Source organism: Castanea sativa, chromosome 9 (assembly GCF_040712315.1).
Source record: "Castanea sativa cultivar Marrone di Chiusa Pesio chromosome 9, ASM4071231v1".
Lineage (NCBI taxonomy): Eukaryota > Viridiplantae > Streptophyta > Magnoliopsida > Fagales > Fagaceae > Castanea > Castanea sativa.
This window is the reverse complement of record NC_134021.1, coordinates 34,687,106-34,694,593: the sequence shown is the minus strand read 5'-3', so window position 1 is coordinate 34,694,593 and position 7,488 is coordinate 34,687,106. Positions and strand designations below refer to the sequence as shown.

General features: G+C 36.5%; 1 long non-coding RNA gene across 1 annotated transcript; it reads left to right on the top strand.

The window, feature by feature from the left end:
* The first annotated feature begins 1,732 nt into the window (after positions 1 to 1,732).
* LOC142608621 (uncharacterized) lies at positions 1,733 to 4,141 on the top strand. Its single transcript, XR_012839552.1, has 4 exons — positions 1,733 to 1,958; positions 2,086 to 2,210; positions 3,557 to 3,709; positions 3,829 to 4,141. It is a non-coding gene; the product is annotated as an uncharacterized LOC142608621 (long non-coding RNA).
* Positions 4,142 to 7,488: the final 3,347 nt, after the last annotated feature.

Sequence of the window (7,488 nt, the reverse complement as noted above, 5' to 3'; positions counted from 1 at the left end):
CGAATGTTACGTAGCCATGATGGAGATGGACAACCACCTTCAAGTCATGAACATAGAAGAACATCGGGCAGCGCCAAAGCCTATTGAGAGGCTCGAAGACGTACCTCTTGATGATTCCCAACCGGAACGGACGACCAAAATCGGCACCCTTGCAGACCTGTCGGTGCGTCAAGAACTCACGACCTTCCTAGAAGAAAATCGGGATGTATTCGCATGGAGCCATGAAGATATGCCAGGAATTGACCCATCAGTCATGGTACATAGGTGAATGTGTCACCATCTTTCCCGCCCGTCTGACAAAAGAAAAGAATCTTCGCCTAAGAGAGAGATCGGGCGGTAGCAGAAGAAGTCCGCAAGTTACAAGAGGCGAGATTTATTAGGGAAGTTTACTACCCTGATTGGTTGGCAAACGTCGTGATGGTAAAACGTCGTGATTGGTTGGCAAACGTCGTGATGCAATATTATGAATATTTTTACATAAATCTGACATTGAATACATATATATATATATATATATATATATATATATATATATATATATATATATATATATATATTGATGAGGGTGATTTTACAAGTTGTTACTAACACCTTAAGAAGGCTAACGGGAATAACAAGCTCGTCAGCTCTGATCACTGAACCATCCCTTTTCGACATCCGCGGTCCTGCCTCATGTCTGATGGCGTTGAGCTGAAGGGAGAAAACTAATGAGATCAAGGTTGAAGGAAGAAAGCTGACGGAGTCAAAGCTAAAGGTTCTAAGCTGACGACCTTTCTGGAGACAGATGTGTAAGCTGTCGACCTTAGGAAGGAAAGGCTGACGGAAGGAAAAGCTGAAGAGGATAAGTAAGCCTTCATCCATAACCTATCTTGTCCTCCACGAACGTGTGTATAAGGAAAGTTCTTGCGCTACACGTTTGACCCTAGTCGAGAAGATTCCTATAAGGAAAAGGGCTCTAGGAGATACGTAAAATCCACAAGTTACTCTCCTAGAAGGAAAGTACTTCCTCACCAAGGCGCTTATTTCGGCTTCACACTACTATATATACCCCAAAACCTTCATAAACCATGGTACGTATAATTCACTTCAATTCTAGCACTTTAGGGTTGTGAAGAAGAAAATAAGTTCTAACTTGACCTTTGGAGGATTTTTGGCCGGCACCACACCGGTGCCCTTTGTTTGGTCTTGTATTTTGTTGTGCAGGCTTTGTTTCGAGTCAAGTGAGGACCACGTGACAACTGATGGATTTCTCTTCACCATCATATATATATATATATATATATATATATATATATATATATATATATATATATTTTAAATTAAGCACAAGACAATTTCATATTCCTACAACAATGGCTAATCAAATTTCCACAATACAAGAATTCAAGTATATATCTTGCAAGAGAGAACTATGTTGGTAATATCTTATTTTTTAAGATGATCATGTAGAAGCTGTGACCTAACACAACACATTATCCAATCCATGCATGTGCCACAGCTTCTACAGTTCATTATCCAATCCAAGATAAACATTACAGTGAAGGGGATGATTGTGAGTTATAATTGGAAATATGAGTTCTACTTTTTATATTTTCTCCTAAATTATATATATAAAATACTTGACATTTCAGATGGGAAGTCCTCTTCTTTTTGACTTCGCAAGTGATTTCGACGGGGAAGATGAATTTTACTGGTCTCGCGGATTGATATCCAATGCTTCATATAAACTTCTCACAACAGTTTGTAGCACCTCTAAGCTTTTGAGCCAGGCTTTCAGAGGCAATCTTTCTGAAGATTGTGATCGTGTAAATACCCAAGTTTCAAAAGAACTTACTCTTTCCATCGACAAAAATAATGTATTGGGAGTCATTTGTGTACCCAAGAATCAATTACAATTAGAAAAACTAAATCCGAAGATAAGTTCAAGATTTCAACTTCAAGCGTCTCTTCCTCAACAGGTGAAGTCCAAATATATATATACCAATTGTCACAACACATGTATAATGTGTTGAGGTCAACTCAACTCTGCCTTGTCTTCTGTATATTTCACTAACCTTGCCTTTTGGATCATCTGCATGTTTACAGACTGTTACTGTAAACACAGATCCCTGCCTACAACGAAAAATAGGGGCATATTTAAATAGAACAGATGTGCAGAAGGCTCTCCATGCTAAACTTGTTGGAATCACTCAATGAACTATATGCAGCAGGTACGTAGAGCTTTTGCATTATCTTTAGAGAGAAAAAATAGCAACTATAAGTGCTTTTGCACTATCTTTAGAGAGAGAGAGAGAAAAAAAAAAGCATCTATAAGATTTAGAAAAAATTTATATACAAGTCCTAGTTTAATGTGTCAAAAACTTAGAAGAAACTGCAAATCTTTGGATATTCTAATCATTTTCTTTGAGGAAAAGCAGTTTTTTTTTTTTTTTTCACCGAAATTACATATTGTGAACATACCCAAAAGAAGGATACACTGAAGTGGATAGTATTGGTTTGAATCTTTCATTCCTTCTCTCATTGGGACTAAAACTCGTTAAAAAAACTAGCTTCATCGCATGTGCATGAGGCTTTTTTTTTTTTTTTTAAGTGGTCTTATTTTGTAGAAAAAAACTATATTTTTTTATTTTATATATATATATATAATTTTTATTTTGAAAATCTAATTTATAAGTGAATAAATCAATTTAAAAATTAACAGGAGAGTGGTCCTGTTTTTTTGACAATGTTTTAGAAAGAATTAGAGTTGCATTTTTACCAGATTATTCTTTAGTTTTGTCTCTACTTAATCATAGGACTATAGAAACATTTTTGAACTAAAATATGAGGAATCTAAATAGGGGATGCCCCTTAAATAGTAGTATAGAAAATGAAATAAAAAAAGTCAATGCTAAGTGAAGAATGCAAATGTTAGGTGTCTTTGTAACATACAGTAGCATTATCTCTAACATTTTAATTTGACATAAAAAAAATATCAGTAATAATTTATTCTATGATTTCTGCAAAAATTCCATTGGTTGCAGATGAAAGCTATTAAAGATACCATACTAGCAATTTAATTTAGGACAAAATTTAGTTACAAAATTGATTGTAGTTTAAGACTACAACCTTACTCAATATCTTTTTATTGGAGGTAAATTTTGACAAATCTACTACTGGATTATGTTTTCTATGTTTGCAAAATTTATGAAAAATTAATGATCAATAGCTATGTCATGAATAAATTGTTTAAATTACAAGTTTTTGTAATTTAAAATCATGCATAAAGTATAAGCATATAGATCATATAGTAAATAAAATTCGATTGACGCAAAATTTAACATGTATACTGAGAGCATAAATAATATGTAATTCAATGGTTAGATTTTCAAAATATATAGTAATGTTAATTTTATTAAAGAAAGTTATAACTTTAGGCTACAATCAATTTTGTAGCTAAATTTTTTCCTTTAATTTATTCATCAATCAATATTATTTGTCTCAAATTTTCAGTTCTATGCTCTTTGTAACATTGGTGATTCATAGGTCCTTTGTTTGTATCATCTTATTTTTTCAGGGTTTTGAATTATAATCTTGTAGACCTAGATGTAAAGGAGATGTAGATGGAAGTATCCCATTTACTGGAACTCGGAGATTGATAGATGGATTGGCAAAGGATTTGGGACTGAGTGTAACTGTGCCTTACAGGCCATGGTTTGAGGGAAAACAGGTCAATTTTCTTATTAAGTTCCCATGTATAACCTTACGTGTATAAATTTTCTTAGATGACTTTTTTTTTTTTTTTTTGGTGCTTCACATTCTTTTCCAAATGCTTATTCTTTTGTCCAGGTTGGTGGGTGGACACAAGTTTATGGTGACATTCTAGTCTTTGTTCTTGTAAGAGGAGGTGGACACCAAACTCCAGCTACCCAACCAGAGAGATCACTCTCAATGTTGAAGGCATATCTTGAAGGGAAACCGTTACCAGACTCGTGAACTGATGAAGATAATTGATAAATAGTTTGTTCAAATAAATTGTGTCAATCTTCAATTGAAATGCAAAAGCTATCTAGCATGTGCTAATGTGCCATGCAATTTTCATAATGAAGTAGAATGAAACCATGTTATTCAAATAATTAAGTAATATATACTAGTTTTATTATTTTGAAATTCTTCTTTAAATCTCGTGATCGACTTGGAAACATTGGATCTAAGAGTTTAAGGGCTTTTATTATTTTACCAGCCACATGAAAACTCTTAAACGTGTTTTCAAAGAGAAAACTGGAGCTCTTTGTGAAAAAACCCCTTTGCTAATCCTCCAAGTCGGAACTTCACTATATAATAGATGCAGTACAAGTTTGATTATAGATCTTCAAAACCTATACCCTCCGAGCTTCTACTAGCATCTAACTTCACTGAGTCCTTTATTCTACAGAGTCTTGTCAATTGATAAACCAACCGCTAGTCACCAAGTGAAACTTGGACTTGAACTGGGCTCTCCAAAGATTCCCAATATCAATCAGTTCACTAGCACTCTATTGTGTAGGTGATGATGGTAAAACTCCTCCCAAGATGTAGGAATGGTGAGAGAGAAAGAGAAGAGAAAAGCTATAGGTTCACTCTATGTATAGGTTTTCTCTCTCTATAAATGAGCACAATAAGTTGAATAAAATCTCACTTCATATCTCTTTTAAGGTTTCTCAATTTTTTGGAGCTATAGAGAATAGAGAGGATGGGTGTTGTGCGAGCAAGGGCGGCCTAACATAATTTGGGGCTTAAGGCAAAAAAAATTATGTGGGCCTTTTATATGTAAATATTAAGTAAATAAATGATTTAATACATGTTAATTTAACACATTAAATACATAATTTGATGAATAATACCAACTAAACTAATTTTAATTTCAAATAGATAATTGAATATCACAATTCAACAACCTAATTAATGAATATTTAAATTACTTTTTTGTGATCAGTGACATGTTAAATTGTAAAATTTGCAGTATCCTTAACATCACTAGCTATTAAAAAAAATGGCACAATCATGTATATAATTTTATAAAATTTTGGGCTTTTTACAATGAAGACGGGCCTTTTTCCCTAGTGCTATTATTTATTTATTTTTGTGGTGGGGGGCTTTAGGCCTAGGCTTGGGCAGCCTTGTGTGTGAGCTAATTGACACTAAAATCATTGTTGGCCGCATTAGACTCCTCTTGGATAAGTTAATCTCGCCCAATCAGACTGCATTTGTGCCAAGAAGAAAAGGGTTGGACAATGTTATTATTGCTCAAGAGCTGATCCATTCTCTTGACAAAAAGAGGGTGGCTTTATGGCTATCAAGGTTTATATTGTCAAGGCTTATGATCGCATTGAGTAGTCATTCATCCACAACGTCCTTAAAGCTTTTCGGTTTCCTGATAAGTTGATTAAGCTCATTATGAGTTGTGTTTCGTCAACAACTATCTCTATCCTTCTTAATGGAGGCAAGCTTACCCCCTTTAAGTCCACGAGAGGATTATGTCAAGGTGATCCCCTTTCGCCGTATTTGTTTATTCTTTGTATGGAATACATTGGGTTTCTCATTAATGAAAGTTGTTGAAAGGAAGAATGGATCCCTCTGAAAGCTTCAAAGCAAAACTTGGGCATTTCACACATTTTCTTCGTGGATGACCTCATGCTTTTTGCCATAGCCAATAAGGCAGGAGCTAATTCCATAAAGAAGGTGTTAGGCAATTTCAGCAAGGAGTCTGGTCAATTGATTAGTGCTGAAAAATCCTGCATCTATTCTCACTAAATGTTCCTTCAAACGTTAGAGAGGATATTTGTGGTCTGTTGAACATTGCTAAAACTTCATGTTTAGGGAAGTATTTGGGCTTTCCCCCTAAATCATAAAGGAGCTACCTGAAATAGGTATAACTTCATTGTGGAGAGAGTAATGTCTAAACTCTCAGGGTGGAAAACTAAGTTTCTCTCATTTGCTGGAAGAATGGTGCTCATTAACTCTATCATTGCAGCAATCCCAAATCATATCATGCAAGGGGTAGCCCTTCCGAATCATTTGTGTGAAAAACTTGATAAAGTTAATAGAGATTTCCTTTGGGGCTCTTTAATGGAAAAAAGAAAGCTTCACTTGGTGGGTTGGAACAAAGTTATCAGGTCTAAGGCAGAGGGAGGCCTCGGGTTGCAGGCAGCAAGGGCAAAAAACATTGCTCTTCTTGCTAAGCTTAATTGGAGACTCTACCAAGACAAAGATTCTATGTGGGCAAAGGTTTTATTGGGCAAGTATTGTTCTCAGAATCGTAGGAATTCTATTGACCCTGATAAGCTTCCTTGTTCCTCTAACTGGGCTGCAATTAAAGTGGGCTTTCCTACCTTCAAGAAAGGCATTTGCTGGAATGTGGAGAATAAATTGAATCTAAATTTTTGGGTGACTAATTGGGTGAAGGGCAGCTCGGTCAGAGAACTTATTGAAGGGCCTCTTACCCAACAGGAGGAAGGGTGGACTGTTGCTGAAGTCCATCAGAATGGATATTGGAATTTGGATAAAATTTCCTTTGCTCTTCCTAGGATAGTTGCTTACAGAATCCATGCAATACCCATCCAAGCTTATGGTGAAAAGGAAGATTCTTCGATGTGGAGGTTCTCCCCTGATGGGGATTTCAACATGGCCTTGGCCTATCAACTAACCTTTGCTGAGCTGCCTAAACCACCCCCTTTCACGGGTTGTTGGATTTTGGGGTTAGACACCTTACCAAAAATTAAGCACCTCCTTTGGCTGTGTAGTCATGAGAGCATTCCTGTCAGACAAGTGATCAAGGGAAGGGGAATTAATTGCAATGTGGACTGTCCTTGTGCCATATGCAGGAAGAGTTTATTATTCATGCCCTTAGAGACTGCCCAGCTGTTAGGAAATTTTGGCTGAGCATTGGAGTGCCTCAAGCTCTAGTGGATTTTCTCAATCTTGACCTTTTGGAGTGGCTTAAGATGAACTGCTTGTGCAGCAACCATATTCTCACAAACGGCATTCCCTGGTGCTCCCAATTTCCTTTTGTTGTTTGGTCGCTATGGAAGCATCGAAATAGAATTGTTTTTGAGAATTCCCTTCCAAATCCGAAGCTGCATCACTCGTGTCTTCAGGTTGCTAGAGAGCACTTTTATTGTGTGAGTAAAGTTTAGAAGTCTAGGTGCAATATTGCAGTCCAAGTGTGCTGGAACAGACCCCCTCTTGGCTGGTTTAAGCTAAATTTGAATGGTGCTTCGCTTGGGAATCCTGGCAAGGCAAAAGGGGGGGGGGGGGGGGGGGGGGTGGCCTGATTAGCGATCATCAAAGGAAGTGGATTAAAGGGTACATGAGGCATGTCAGGTTTGCTTCTAGCGTTACTGTTGAACTATGGGCGCTGAAGGATGGCTTGTTGCTTGCATCCCAACTAGGTATTTCCAAAATCCTTGTGGAATTGGATGCAAAAATTGTAGTTGATCTGATGCAATCTTCTAAACCCTCCATTAACTC